The 15,487-nt window shown below is 44.6% G+C and overlaps 1 long non-coding RNA gene across 1 annotated transcript in view; it reads right to left on the bottom strand.

The window, feature by feature from the left end:
* The window catches only part of LOC125426802, a 52,113-nt gene extending 36,923 nt beyond the window's left edge, over window positions 1–15,190 (bottom strand). The window contains exon 1 of the long non-coding RNA XR_007243576.1: window positions 15,126–15,190. This is a non-coding gene — a long non-coding RNA (uncharacterized LOC125426802). The remainder of the gene's footprint in view (window positions 1–15,125) is intronic.
* Between the last annotated feature and the right edge of the window lie 297 nt (window positions 15,191–15,487).

Raw genomic sequence — 15,487 nt, 5'->3', positions numbered from 1 at the left:
AATGATGCGGCTGGCCTCCACTCGGGCCAGGACTTTTACGAAGCCCTGGCCCTCGCTCTGGTGGAACCACTCTTCCTCCATGCTAGTCCAGACCTCTGCTTGGGATGGTGAGTTCCGCAGGGCCTGCAAGATGGAGTTGTTCCACCGGGCCTTTGGAGTGTCCAGCCGTTGACTGTGTGCCCCCTTCACCCTCCTATGTTTGGGCCTATTACTATCTATGTGACCCATGCTTTTCTCCCCTCCTGGGAGGGTCTAATAGGAATTGCGGGCATTGTTTATTGTTTATTGTTTATTATTTGCTGCATTTTAAATCTAATTTAAATTATTTACAGTCTATATGTATCTGAAATTTTATGTTGTTAACCGCCCAGAGCCCTTCGGGGATTGGGCGGTATATAAGAGACTGATAAATAAATAAATAAATAAATAAATAAATAAATAAATATGGGTGGATCTGGGAATAAAGTGACTGTTCATATTGATACTGGACAGTGGTGGGATCCAAAATTTTTGGTAACAGGTTCCCATGGTGGTGGGATTCAAATAGTGGTGTAGCGCCAATGGGGCTGGGCGGGGCATGACGGGGGCGTGGCCAGGCATTCTGGGGGTTGGGCATTGCTGGGTGGGGCTGTGGCAAGGACGCGCCGGTCCTTGGGCGGGAAACGAATGCACGCAGGCGCAGGCTGCCACGCACGCCGGTGCACCTCCTGCTAGACTGCTTCAAGTTCTGCGCGTTACTGATGAGGAGCGGAGGAGGGGCGTAAACTAAGGCAAAAATCACGTGGCAAAATCACTACCTAGTAATCCCCACTCGGCACACACAAATAATTAGTAACCTACTCTCGGGAACCTGTGAGAACTTGCTGGATCCCACCTCTGATACTGGACCATAAAATAGAGTTGCAAGCCCCAGGTCGAAAAATGCCTAAAGATTTTGGGGGTGAATCCTGAAGAGGGGAGGGTTTGGGGAGGGGAGGGGAGGGGTTTCAATGGGGTATAATGCCACAGACTCCACCTTCCATACTGTTGTTGACATTTCCAGCATTTGTCTGATAATCCCTCATAGAATTTTAGACAATTTTTTTGGGTGTTAAATACCATCTGTACATCATCCTGATAATAAGTCCTGGTGCTCTTTTTATGGGGCCAGGGCTTTTATGGCCCTGGCCCCGGCTTGGCGGAACGCACTCCCTAGTGCAGTGATGGCGAACCTATGGCACGGGTGCCAGAGGTGGCACTCAGAGCCCCTCTGTGGGCACGCGCAAACAGAGTTCGTAATGTGGGGGGGAATTGCTCCCCCCCACACACACACACATCTAGGCTGGCCTGGGTCACTGGGCTCGATTATTAGCATTAAACCTAAGACCTAGTTTTGGGGAAGCAGTATAGGTAACCCTGTTAAGCACTGTTAAACCCCACTGATTTTCATGCAAAGAACTAAAGCACGATCCTTTACCTGGGAGTAAGCTCGGTTGCTGGCAATGTGGCTTGCTTCTGAGTAAACCCTCCTAGGGTCGTGATTCACCCGTTGGAAGAGGTGCACGGTTGCTTCAAAGCAAAGCCACCAACCACCACCAAGCTTACTCTTGAGTAACGCACGCCTCGGAGCCAACCGTTTTTTCTAAACTAAAACCTCAGTATTCAGGTTAAATTGCGGTGTTGGCACTTTGCGATAAATAAGTGGGTTTTGGGTTGCAATTTGGGCACTCGGTCTCGAAAAGGTTCGCCATCACTGCCCTAGTGACATCCTGGCTCTGCAGAGTCTGTCTCAGTTCCACAAAGCCTGTAAAACAGAGTTGTTCTGCTGGGTTTTTTCTGCTGGGCCAGCCGAGCAACCCTTTTAAAAATATTGTCCCATGGCCTCATCTGGGTGCAGCACGCGCGCTTGCTCTTTTATGTGTTTATATAGGTTTTATGCCATCTTGTTGGTAATTGGTTTTAATGTTTCTATCTTTTATACTGCTTTTATATTATTGTGTTGTTTTGCTATATGTTCATATGCAAGTCGCCTCAAGTCCCCTTGAGAGATTGGCGGGTAGAAATGTGCGGTATGTATAAATAAATAAATAAATAAATAAATAAATAAATAAATAAATAAATAAATAAATAAATAAATAAATAATTGTGTTAAAAAAAAGAAAAAGGGAGTTTAAGATAAAATTGAACATAAGAACATAAGACCAAGCCTGCTGGAGCAGACTAGAGTCCATCTAGTCCAGCACTCTGCTACTCTCAGTGGCCCACCAGGTGCCCTTGGGAGCTCACACGCAGGATGGGAAAGCAATGGCCTTCTGCGGCTGTTGCTCCCGAGCACCTGGACTGCTAAGGTGAAAATTATGTTAAACAAGAATATAGCTTGAAAGTATTAATAGTAATAACAGTAACTATATATTAATGTTTATAAAAATCATTATTACTTTGCCATTGAGTATTTTTATACTTTTATACAATGTCACTATTTATACAATTACATCGGCTTTTCAGTTTCCAGAATCGTAATTAATTTAGATCCATTCTTTATTCATATTATTTTAATCCATTTAGATGTTTCTATTTCTTATTAATGAATTTAATTAAAAAAAACACATTTCAGCCCAGTAGGGGGAGCCAGCGAAGGGAGGAACTAGCTGTCCTTCCAGAATTGAATTTCTTTAGCTAGGATTTAATGACACAAAATAGGCTGGCCGTGGGTAGACATCACAGGCGGATGTGCTCCCAGAGGTTCTGCGCCGAGCAAAGGCTATCAGGATTTGAACAGCTGCATGGGAAAGATACTGCTTTACAGAACCTGTAAACACATTACTGCAGCTGTCCCGCACGGTATGCTTTGCTCTCCCTTTCCGTTCCAAGCTCAGCTGTTCTGCCCGTTTAGATAAAGCCATGCTGTGGGCTATGGTGGTGGCTTATAGTACTTGGAAATTAAGGTAATGTCGAATGCATGCTGTTATTTGCATATCCCGCGTGGCGGCGATAAGTCACCCCCCCCTGCAGTGAATTTCCCTTTGGCCCCATTTCTTCTTTTGTGATGGAGAAGCAGCTAGGCAAATGAGTTCTTTTTCTTCCTACCCTGTATTCTGGAGTTTTGCATTCAGGTCTTGCGAGAGGCAGTACTCACAAATGGATTGCTGGCTTTCTTAGAAACGGGAAGGCACAAGTCCAGACCCTTTGACAAGAACAAGTCTTTTTTGTTTTACGGGTTTATTGGGGGAAAAAACACACACAATAACAATATTTAATCCATTTTTAATGAGGCACTTGAGTTAAATAGCTTGCTGCCAGGCCTCCGAGCAGCCGGTCTAAGATTCATGGCACTTTTTGATTACCTTAGTTCCTCTTACCTTGCATATTATAGTGACTCTTTAAAACTCCGGCTTTTTGAGATCTTGACAAATGCAGGAAATACTCGCTTGGTTGTGGTTAAAAGTGACATCAAGTCAAGACGAGAGATGTTCAGAAGTGGTTTGCCGTGGCCCACCTCTGCGTAGTGACTCTGGGGCCCCTTCCGCACACGCAAAATAATGCGTTTTCAAACCACTTTCACAACTGTTTGCAAGTGGATTTTGCTATTCCGCACAGCTTCAAAGAGCACTGAAAGCAGTTTGAAAGTGCATTATTCTGCATGTGCGGAATGAGCCTGGGTTTCCTTGATGATCTCCAATCCAAATACTAATCAGGGCCAACCCTGCTTTGGTCACAAGATCTGACAAGATGGGGCTAGCCTGGACTGTTCTGGTCACGACAAATAATTCCTTATGAGCCCTCCGGGGATAGGGCGGTATAGCAAGTTTAATAAATAATAATAATAATTATTATTATTATATTACGCACCATTAACACAAAAAATCTGCTGCGACAAAACTTTGTGAGGTCTCTCCAATGGTTTTGGATAGGCAAATTTCTGGAGGATATAAGCCATCCTAGTTGAAGGGAGCCTTCCGTGTACAGACGGGGTATGTATGGGCGGAATTGCCCTATTTTGTTTTGTGGGGTTTTGGTGGAGAACAGAATGAAACCATTCCACTCCATCAAAACTCCACAATGGCTCACAGAACCTGAAATGGCTTCTTCAGTTCATTCTGGATATGTCCAAAGAGGTCTAGAAATAGAGGTCTAGAAATAGAGGTCCCAAAGAGGTCTAGAAATAGTCAGATCTTTGGGGCTTTCTTGAAGCCTTCGATATGGATCAGTAAAAGCACCACTGCCTGGTATTTGGAAAATTAAAATACCAAGTTTATCAGACTGTTCATAAATCGCAGAAGAGTTTTTTTACCAGAAGATCAGACTATGATATGATGAAAGTCCAAATATGGGGGAAGCCCAATTTGATTATGAAATCTAATTACATTGTCTTGGAACCTACTGAAAATTACAGCTGATGGAAGGATTGCTGTCAGTGGAGCATAATTTTCTCATCTGCCTCTAGACCCACGGGAACCACACGAAAGGAGGTCAGAAGTCTACCGTGGGGAGGGGAATCAGCCAAAAATCTTTCTCTGTTTTGTCAGCTGAAATCTTAGCTGGGATACACTCTGCTGGATTTTGAGATCTTCCCTGGTGTTCTCTATTTTTTATTACTAAGAAAAGACCACTCTGTTCCATGGGGAGAAGGATTAATGAAATTTGCTGCTCCTCTCTATGGGAGAATGCTGGTTCATGTGATGGAGTCTGGCAATATGTAGCTGTAAATTTACTGGTCAAAATTCATTTCAGATAGAGCTTCTTTGTGAAGGTAGTAAATGTTGCAAAAACCAAGAAGTGAAAGTGATGTCTCTCTGGGAGCTGCCAGACATTCTTTAAGAAAACCACAGAGTTTCCAATGATTTCTAAGGAGGACTGGCATTATTTCCAGGTTTTCCCTTGACGGCCCATCCAGAGGTGGGATCCAGCAGGTTCCTTTCAAATCCGCCCCTGAGAGTGGGTTACTAATTCACTTGACGGTGTGCTCTAAATGTAGGGGGGTTACTTAATTGGGTCTGCTTTTCAAGTAGAAATCCATTAGGGTCCAAAAAAAATCATGGCAAGTCCTGTTGGTTTCCTATGTGGCGTAATTGGTTGAAGCTACAAGGTAGAAAAACGGGATAATTCTCCCTGTTAGGCTGTTTTAAAAACATGTTTTAGAAATATGGTAAAGTTCTTTGTTTAAGGAAAGGATCCTTCTTTTGATTTCTAGAAACAAAATTAAGTATTTGAAAGTATTAAGTATTTGACAGGCAGTCAATTAGAGGTAGAAGTGGTTGTTTCTGTTGGCAGTAGACGACAGGACTTGCTATAATGAGTTTAAATTATGGACAGAAAGATACCAGCTGGAAATTAGGAACTTTTTTTACAGTAAGAGTTTTTTACAGTAACAGAGAAATTATTAATGTCCCTACCTAGAATGCCCGCCCACGCCTGCACGCTTCAAGAAGTGCCTCGCCAACAGCCTCTCCATTGGCGCTACGCCACTGTTTGAATCCCACCACCATGGGAACCTGTTACTAAAATTTTTGGATCCCACCACTGGGCACGTCCCACTATTGGCTCAACATGATCTTTTTTAAATTCTCCCACTGCTGTTCTAACCAGTTGCAGAAAAAGGGTGGGGAATTCCTTACCCCATCTGGGGTGAAGGGTGTGAACCCTGACCCAAGGCCCTGAAGAAAATAATTGTGACTTATTTAATCCATGGCACATGAGATGTCTGGTGCAGTTTACTGTAGGCCTTTGATGCATGCACTATATACCCTGCAGCTGCTTCCTTTTCATGGGGTTTGCCCGTGGTTTTGTTTATTTGTTTACAAGGAGATTCTTCCCCTGCAAAGTGTCCCTATCTGACACTTTGGAAGGGCAGAATCCTTATCTGCCATTCCTCCTTCCCACCGCTTCTTATTGAGCGTTTTCCCACTTACCTTCTGCTGCGCGCTACTGTAGCCAAGTAGTGCGGGGTCCCCCGGCACTCCCCACTACAGGGCGCATGGCCACAATGTAGCTCGCCTCTGATCGCTGCCGGGCTCTTGCGTACTCTCAGGCATCGCTGGCCATTCCTGGCGCCATTCCTCAGCAAACGGGCGCTTTGATGACCCCGGTCGTGGGGAATCCCGGGTGCATGTCAGAAATGTCTCAGCGCGCAGCATAGGGGACTCATGGTAAGTGGGGAAACGCTCATTGTTTTTGTACAACTACCATTCGGGGAGTTTGCTTGCCCCCTCTTTTTTCTTCCATCTTTAGTCTAGCAGTAGTTTGCTAGACTATGTCAATTTCTTGTCAATTTCACTGGGTCTATCACTCCAGCAATAGACCTTCAAGAGTCAATATTAAAAGAAGAAGAAGAAAGTTCTTCTGATCCTTCTGAAATGACAGCTCAAAGAAAAGGAGGAATTACTAAAGTGCAGGTGGGAGAGGGCGGGGAGAAGTGAGAAAACCAGAAGAAAGTGAAACCCATGCTGATCTCATTCGCTTTCCCTGTAAAGGGAGAGGATAAATCGATCATTCAGAACTTTAGGAAATCACAGGGTTTCTCTGAACTGAAGGCAGGATGACGGCTAAAGAGGGGAAAATGTGTGTATAACCAAGAATCAAACTCAAAGGAAATGTATGCTCAGTGCAAAGGAGACCACAAGTATGCAAATCGTCATAGAGTTATTAAAAGTGACTTTTAAAAATGTAAATTGCTTTGGGTTTGTACTTTGCAGGAGGAAGGCAAGGTAAAAATAAATAAATATATGCTGAATGTAAAACTAAAACCAGACAACAGGGACCAGAATAACAATCATATTGGAAGATTCACAAATGTTAGGAAATTATTTTGGTTGGATTTGGTGTATGTACAGTTTAAAAATGGGAGGCATTTAGGCCAGATGTTAGTTAAATGTCTGTCTACACATCCCTGGTCACAAATGAACACTATGTGTAACTTTTCTTTAACCCCAACAATATAATTGTGGGATCAGCCTTTCTGCTGAACATTTTAATATCTTTCCCATGACCAAACAGCTTCTTGCTGCAGATGTTGGACACAGCTGGTTTCAAAGCGATTTTTGTATCCCAGAGTGCCTGTTTTTTCAACTTCCATCACACAAGATCAACCCCGAGAAAGATTTCATTTCCATTTTTTACTGCGAAAGAGTTTATGGAGTGTTAGCAAGAATGAATAAGAAATTAAAATCGTCCTCTTGTTCTTATGTGAAAATGGTACTTTGCTGAAATATTTATAGTTAATCTTCCCTTTTTTGTTTTTGTTTTTTTTAACCGAGCTGCCATGAAAGTTTAATGAGCTCTGGGCAGGAGTGCTAAGCACATTGATTAATAGATGGAGCGAAAATGTTTCAATTTTGCCATGATATAATCAACATGATTATAGCAGTATGTTTGTCATCTTTGTACGTATGTGATTAATAATTAAATTCCGCATAACATGCCTATGGAGCTGACACATTGGAAGCAAAATGATTAGTGGTTACAAATCAATTCAAACTGTTGAATTATACAAGCAGCTGAATGGAAGGCACCCAGAAAAGCAGTACTGCCAATTGAAATGGCATTGTCCCTTTTATTACCATACATTTGTTTAAATTTGAGAAGTACCATTTGTTTACTGTTTTAGTGTGGAAACTGGAGAGAACTCTACAGAATCTGCTTTACTATCAGAATTGTTGGGATTGAAATTGTCTAACTTGTTCCATTATCTTGTGCTGAAACAAGCTGAAACGTCAGGAGAGAATGCTGCTAGAACACGGCCATACAGCCCGAAAACCACACAGCACCCAAGGTCCTAAATAGCAGCAACCGAATCACCGGGGGCAGCCATTGCGGCTGTCGTGAGCAAATAGGCAAAGGGTGGATGCTTGCAAGATGCAATGCCCAGCAGTAAGCTTGCAGAAGGTCTGCATTGATTGGCTCCAAGCCTAAAAGGCGGGAGGAGCCAAGGCATAAAGGGCACCACACCCTGAGCTCCTCGGCCTCTCTTGGCTACGCCGAGACTCAGTGTGGAACGCAAGCGTGGCCTCACCCACCCTCCTAGCTATGTTTTCGCTGATTGCCGTATTGTATGTGCTCTTGCTTATTTTGTCGCGAGCTCATGGCGGGCTGGCAACGTAACGGAGTTGTGAACATTTGGGGAGAAGCAGTTTGGCCATGAGGCCGGCTCCTCTCCCATGCTTGTGCTCCTGTGGAAGGGCCGGGTGTGGCGTGGCTGGTAGGCAAGCCAGTAGGGCTTAGCCGGGTGCCCTACACTCCCAGCAAGCTTGGGAGGACTATGTGGCCGGGTAGGGCGGCCAGTAGGCTTAGCTGGTGCCCGCCTCCTCAGCAGCAGCAGGAAAGAGGGCTGAAGCCGGCTGGGGTTGGCCTCCCTGGGGCTCCCAGCAGCTCTGCAGGTGGTGGCCCTAATGGAGATTGGGGAATCAGCTTGATGTGTTAAGGCACCTGGGCTTGCTGCCCAGCTTCTCTGTATATAGTTATGTTAATGATTAATAAATTGGGCTGCAGCCCAATCCATTTTCCAAGCCTGTCGTTGTAGTGTATTTATTTGCCGGGGAAGGGTCTCACCATCTGCACGCAATTCTCATATGTAAGAACATAGGAGGAGGAATGCTATAGTATAGCTCCAATCTTGTCAGATCTCAGAAGCTAAGCAGGGTTAGTACTTGGAAGGGAGACCTCTAAGGAAGACTCTGCAGAGGAGGGCAATGGCCAACCATCTCTGCTTAATTACCTGCCTTGAAAACCTCACCAGAGTTTGGCATGATTGGATAGCACTTCACACACACACAAGAACATAGGAAGAGGCTTGCTGGGTCTGACCAGTGGTCCATCTAGTCCAGGGGTCTGCAACCTGCGGCTCTCCAGATGTTCATGGACCACAATTCCCATCAGCCCAGCCACTTGGTCATGCTGGCAGGGGCTGGTGGGAATTGTAGTTCATGAACATCTGGAGAGCCACAGGTTGCAGATCCCTGATCTAGTCCATCATCCTAGCGCCCTCTTTGAAAGGGTATGATACACACAGCTCTTATCTTTGTAAATCAAGGATATCTCCGCTGCTTTATACAGATGATGTTATTGGGTTATCACAGACCAAAGTGAGTTAAAGTGTCTATTAGCCAGGTGTGCTGAATACTGTATTAACAACAACCTTGAAATTAATTATTCCAAATCAAAAACCATGGTACCCTTCGTGGACGCTGAATGGGGAAGCACTTGAGCAGGTTAAGATCTTTAAACACCTGGGCTTAAATTTTCATTATAGAGCAGGATGGTCCTCACACAGGAACAGAATAGTGGCCACCAGTAAAAATACAACCAACGCTATCTTGCGTTTCTTTTACAGAAAGGGTCTCCAATTTCTTCCTGTGGCCCTTAAAGCATTTAATGCGAAAGTCTGCCTGCAACGTTTATATGACGTTTCTTTATGGATCCAATCCTGGAATTGAAATATTGAGCGGATCCAATCTGCCTTTTTGTATAAAATATTTGGAGTGACACACTCTGTTCCAGAGGTGGGATCCAGCAGGTTCTCACAGGTTCCCGAGTGTAGATTACTAATTATTTGTGTGTGCCGAGAGGGGGTTACTAATTGGTGATTTTGCCACATGATTTTTGCCTTAGTTACACCCCTCCTCTCAGCAGTAGCGTGCAGAACTTGAAGCAGTCTAGCAGGAGGTGCACCGGTAAAGCGTGGCAAAGCCTGTGCCAGCCTGCATTCGCTTCCCTACCAAGGCTACCGGGCGCAAGTGGGTGCTGGCTCCAAGAGCAGCAGCCCAGCCTCCCAGGAATGCCTGGCCACGCCTCCCCATCATGCCCTCCACTTCAGCCCCATTGGCTACCATAAGTGCCACTCGCTCTTCTGTGAATCCCACCACCATGGGAACCTGTTACTAAAATTTTTGGATCCCACCACTGCTCTGTTCTCTATGCTACCTTGTGTCTAGAAGCTGGACAACATCTTCTAGAGACCAGGGCTTGGTATATAATGTTCAAGCACTGGATCCAGCTTTGCTTCAGGCATGAGCCTCACTGCCCAGGCCTTAACTTTTCTGCATGCCACTGAATGGTGGGCCCATATAGAAGCGATGCTCCATGCCTTGGACCTGCCTCCCGATGCTATAGCCATGCTCCCTATGAAATCTAGACTTTTTGAATTAGAACATCAGGGATTGATGGCTCAGGCAAAAAAGTTCTGCTCTCCCCACTTGGCATCCCATACTGGCATCCCATACTGGTGTGGCCAGATATTTGTTCGCTCTTTCTGACCCGGAGCACCAATATGCCATCACTTTTCTTCCACACAACTGCTAGTGACATGTGGTAAAGCCCTGTTTTCCTCATGATACAGATGACTGTGGGCCTTTCCCCACTCTTCAGGATCCCCCTATGCCACGCGCCCGGGCGTCCCCACTCCATTCATAGTGCGTCTCGGCTCCATGCAGGGTCACTGCAAAGGCTCTCTTTACAAGAGCTGCCTAGGGATGCCGCTACACTGAGGGGGGGGTGTGACAGCTGCAAGCGCTTGGGCAGCCAAGCTGGGCGCTGTCACCGCCCCTGTCGTGGGGAGTGCCGGGGGACCCCACACTACTTGAGGAGAGTAGCGCGGGGGTTAAGGTAAGTGGGGAAAGGCCCCAAGCTATTGCTCACCCTGGGGTAACTGGGTCATCTGTACAATTTCCCTGTACCGTTTTGTCATGATTAGGAGAACTGCATTGCTTGGGATGCAAATGGATTCCTGATGAAATGCAAATATATGATGAGATTATCTTCAGCATTTGGCAGGATATTGCAGACAACTCGTTCCCAGAACAACTATATGTATTCTGTAGAAAGCTTCTGCTTGGAAACGTATCTTTTAACTAGATGTGAGCACTGTACTCGGTTCCCATATGTTCTTTCCCTTTCTGGTGACTCTGTTCACACATTTTCTGTTTCAGTTTGGCATCTGTTTTTCAATAACGGATCTTTGGCTGAAGGCTAAAGCAGAGGACCTTTGTGTTTTAGGCTGAACCTAGTGGAGGTTCTGAATCTCACCAGCACCCTGAGTCTTGGGTGAGTTTCTTAGGAGAGAACTGTCATCCTCATTAAAAAAAATGTGTTTCCACCTACTGCTGCTGCGCCTGCTATAGCTTTGAATTTGCTCAATCCGCATAATGAATGCATTGTAGGAAACTGTAATTAGCGTGTAGATATTCCTCAAGCAGAAAAACCAGACTAAATACATTGAATAAATTAGATGTTACAAATTATTCGTTCAGCTGTGGAAACAACACCATGGAAATTTTGCAGAGCACAGAGGTTTCTTTATTTGGTTGTTTAGGAAACATGATGTTTGTGATTTTTTAAAAAAGATAACTAGATTTGTTCCGCCTGGGGCATTTTTATTGTAAATGAAACCAGTATCACCAGTTCTGCGGTGGAAGTGTCTACTATGTGGGTCCTTCTCTGTGGTGGCAAAGAGGGGATTGAGGAAGGGTGAGAGCTCCCTATCTTCATCACGTAACTGTTTGTGTGTGTGAGAGAGAGTGCTCAGAACCTTCTAGAAGTAGCTAGGAAGCTTTGATATCATTCTTTGTGGTAGGTCTCAACAGACGTGGTAGGCCTCAACAGACGGTAGGCCTCAACTACTACATCTAGATCGAGGGATGTAGTAGTATTACTCTAGTCTGCATTGGTCATACCTCACCTGGAATATTGAAAAGCTGGAATGGGTCCAGAGGAGGGTGATCAAAATGGTTAAAGGTCTGAATTGCATGTCATGTGAAGAGTGGCTTAAGGATATGGTGACCAGACATCCTGCTTTTGGCGGGACAGTCCCGCCTTAAAAAAATTTGTCCCGCGTCCCGCAGGTTTTTTGAACCGTTCTGATTTTTGGAAGGCTGCCGCACTGCCTTCTGGGGCGCTCCCATTTCCCGCCCTGTGACAGGGCAGGAAACGGAAGCACCCCAGAAGGCAGTGCGCCCGCCCGCCCAGATCCCAGTTTACAAAGGTGACAATCTGGTCACCTTACTTAAGGAGCTAAGTATGTTTAGTCCAGAGAAGAGAAAGTTAAGGGGTGACATGATAGCCATGTTTAAATATTGAAGGGATGTCATGTTGAAGAGGGAGAAAGTTTTGTTTTGTGTTTAATATTTGAAGGGATGTCATGTTGAAGTGGGAGAAAGTGTGTTGTCTGCTGCTCCAGAGCCTAGAACAAGGAGCAATAGGCTCAAAGTACAGGAAAAGAGATTCCATCGAAACATTAGGAAGAACTTCTTCATGGTAAGGGATGTTTGACAGTGGAATGCACTGCCTCAGAGGGTGGTGGAGTCTCCTTTGGAGGTTTTAAAATAGAGGCTGGATGGCTGTCAAGGGTGTTTTGATTATGTATTCCTGCATGGCAGGGAGATGGACTTCATGGCCCTTGTGGTCCCTACCAATTCGATGGTTCTATGATTCTATTCTTCCATGATTCTAGGCCTTCACAAATGCAGTCCAATGTGTGCCTGTACAAAAACCATAAAGATGAACATCTACTAAAAACTGTCAAATAAGGCTAACACCCACTTCATCTCCTTTGATAAACAGTTTTAGGTGGTTTTCATGATAATGGAAAAGGCCCCAAACCATGTGTCAAGAACATGTTATATAAGTACACCAATGGTGAATGGCACTCCAAGGCAATGCTCCTTAAGGACCAGAAATGTTCAAGGACCATAAACATGATAAATCTGTTGCTGTGTGCTCGCAAAATAAACATTACCGTGTTTCAAGACATTGAAATTAAGGTTACAATTTCATGTTTTCAGATTTGTGTCCCGGCTTCTGCCGGTTCCAAAAGGTACTCAATCATTTTAACGAAATGCTGAAAAGGGCTGCATTGTACTCCATAGTAGCAGTAAACAATTTTGTCATCCCAACAAGTAGAAAAAAAAAACAGACTTGCTTTATAAACATTTGCGTAGTCATAATTCCCTCTGATTTCTCCAGAGTTTGGAAAATGTCAGCAAATTAATACTTCTCATGAAAACGTCCAATATAATCCCTTCAAACTGAAAATTCTTACTGGAATCCTAATTCACTGTTTACCACATGTGAACAAATAAAGATTTTTCAGATCGAAAATTATGTAGAACGAAAAACATTAAAGTCTTCAGAAGAGAAGTGAAAAAAATACTTAATCATGAGCGACTACAATGTAGATTATAGGCAGGGATTATCTACTTGTATATTTTTCCCCCTGATACGACGCAGGATTGGAGCAGCAGTGGGCGGAGGCTGCGAGCTCGTGCATTCAATCTGGAGGAACTGGCTCTGATTCCCAGCTCTGCCATTTGAGCTGGGTGGGACAGGTCCATCCATGGGGAAATTCTGGGATTAGGCCTAGTTCAAAGGTCCCTCCCATTTCTGTCTGCATGTCCTTGGGCTAGTCAAAGCTTCTCAGAGTTCTCTCAGCCCCACTCATCTCACATACAGGGTGTTTGTTGTGAGGGGGGAAGGGCAAGGAGATTGTAAGCCCCTTTGAGTCTCCTGCAGGAGAGAAAGGGGGGATATAAATCCAAACTCCTCCTCCTCCTCCTCCTCCTCCTCCTCCTCCTCCTTCTTCTTCTATGAATCCTGGCCAACTCAAATGTCTTTAAGCATATTTTGTGGTGTTTTGTTTTCAGGTGGCTTAAACCTAATTGCAGTCCTAAATACTTGTGGTTCGACCTACCAGCTGAAATGTTTTGTGAAACCCACTCTGCAAGTGGTTTCCTTTGCAAGGATGACTTTCTTAAAGGTAATCCCCAAAAGGTTAAAAGCTTATCCATTGGCTTTTGGCTGCCTATTCTGTGCCTATTCTGTGCTTTGCACACAGATGTTCAAGAAAAATAAATTAAAGAGGGGAGACAAACATAGTTCTTTCCCCACTTCTGAGGTTCCACTGTGTTGAAGTTCATGCAAGACTTCAAATTAACCCCCCCAGGAGTGTAGAAAGACTGAATCTTAAATGGGATGCATTGTAATTAGGATAATCCTCCAGGATCCCCTGGGAACTCATCCAAGCCACTGGTAAAATAACTCAACAAATGTATGTACAGATAATATAACTTGGGCCTAGAGACCCTGGCCACAACAATTTCAGCAGTAATCTTAACAACCACACAGCTTCTTCTACCTAGTGTTGGCAAATGCCCCCTGAAAACCAGAAGGGGATGGGGGTGGTTGGGAGGGAGGGAGGGAGCTACCAGCTGCAAAGGGAAGTCAAAGGGGAGCCTGTGTCAATGTACCGATGCACTTCTGGAGAATCACATCATTGAAAATCACATGGATGCTTTGGTATTTGGACAAAACCTCTATAGTAGTAGTAGTAGTAGTAGTAGTAGTAGTAGTAGTAGTAGTAGTAGTAGTAGTAGTAGTAGTAGAAGAAGAAGAAGAAGAAGAAGAAGAAGAAGAAGAGGAGTTTGGATTTATATCCCCCCTTTCTCTCCTGCAGGAGATTCAAAGGGGCTCACAATCTCTTTGCCCTTCCCCCCTCACAACAAACACCCTGTGAGGTAGGTGGGGCTGAGAGAGCTCCGAGAAGCTGTGACTAGCCCAAGGTCACCCAGCTGGTGTATGTGGGAGTGTACAGGCTAATCTGAATTCCCCAGATAAGCCTCCACAGCTCAGGCAGCAGAGCTGGGAATCAAACCTGGTTCCTCCAGATTAGATACACGAGCTCTTAACCTCCTATGCCACTGCTGCTCCATAGAGTTACCATAGAGTTTTACCCAAATCAGAGCAGTTGTAGGTGATGTGATGACCTCACTTCTGGAAGTGATGTTGGCATGTTCACTCCACTCTTCCTTCTGCCTCCCTTTGCAACTAGCAAGTTCCCTTGCCCTCTGGCTAAAAGGCACTGGTAAGGAGGAGACTCAGAACGGAACCCCTCACCACTGATGGAGAAATGGCCACCCTACTTCTACCCAGACACTACCAAGGAGCTGATGGCCTCACCTTCAAACATTAACTCTTTCTTGACTGTGTCATCCTTTACCACAGAATAGAATTTGAGGGTTTCACTCACCCCTACAGAAAACCTTCATGGAAAGATCCCTCCTTGCACAGTTGTATCCATTGAATCCACAACTTGGATCTCAACAACAATTTGGTTGAAATGCCACGTATATACATTTTCTCTCCTTCACTGCCACTTGACTTACGTTATTATGATTTCTGTATTGCAAGAGCATCTCCGTCTGCAAACTCCTCGTGCTGTAGATCATAAGATTCTTTTTGAAACATGAGATATCTTTTAAGACACATGCTTGCCTTTCCTGCAGAGGAAGCTATTTATAGATATGCATAGCTCTGTTCTAGCAAAAACCTTGTGGCCACTTTTATCTCATTAATTTAAATGGGCAGAAATGGCTTTCCAGACAACCCTTCAAATGAGCAAGGTGTGACGATATCTGCCAACCCCCTGTGCTAGGAAGGTGCCTTCATGTAATAACATAGCACCTCAGATCATTGGGGAAATCAAAAGAGTTTATTTTAATTATATATGCGCTTTCAAAAAAAGGCT

The sequence above is a fragment of the Sphaerodactylus townsendi genome, linkage group LG02, assembly GCF_021028975.2.
Source record: "Sphaerodactylus townsendi isolate TG3544 linkage group LG02, MPM_Stown_v2.3, whole genome shotgun sequence".
Lineage (NCBI taxonomy): Eukaryota > Metazoa > Chordata > Lepidosauria > Squamata > Sphaerodactylidae > Sphaerodactylus > Sphaerodactylus townsendi.
This window is presented reverse-complemented; position numbering and strand designations above follow the sequence as displayed.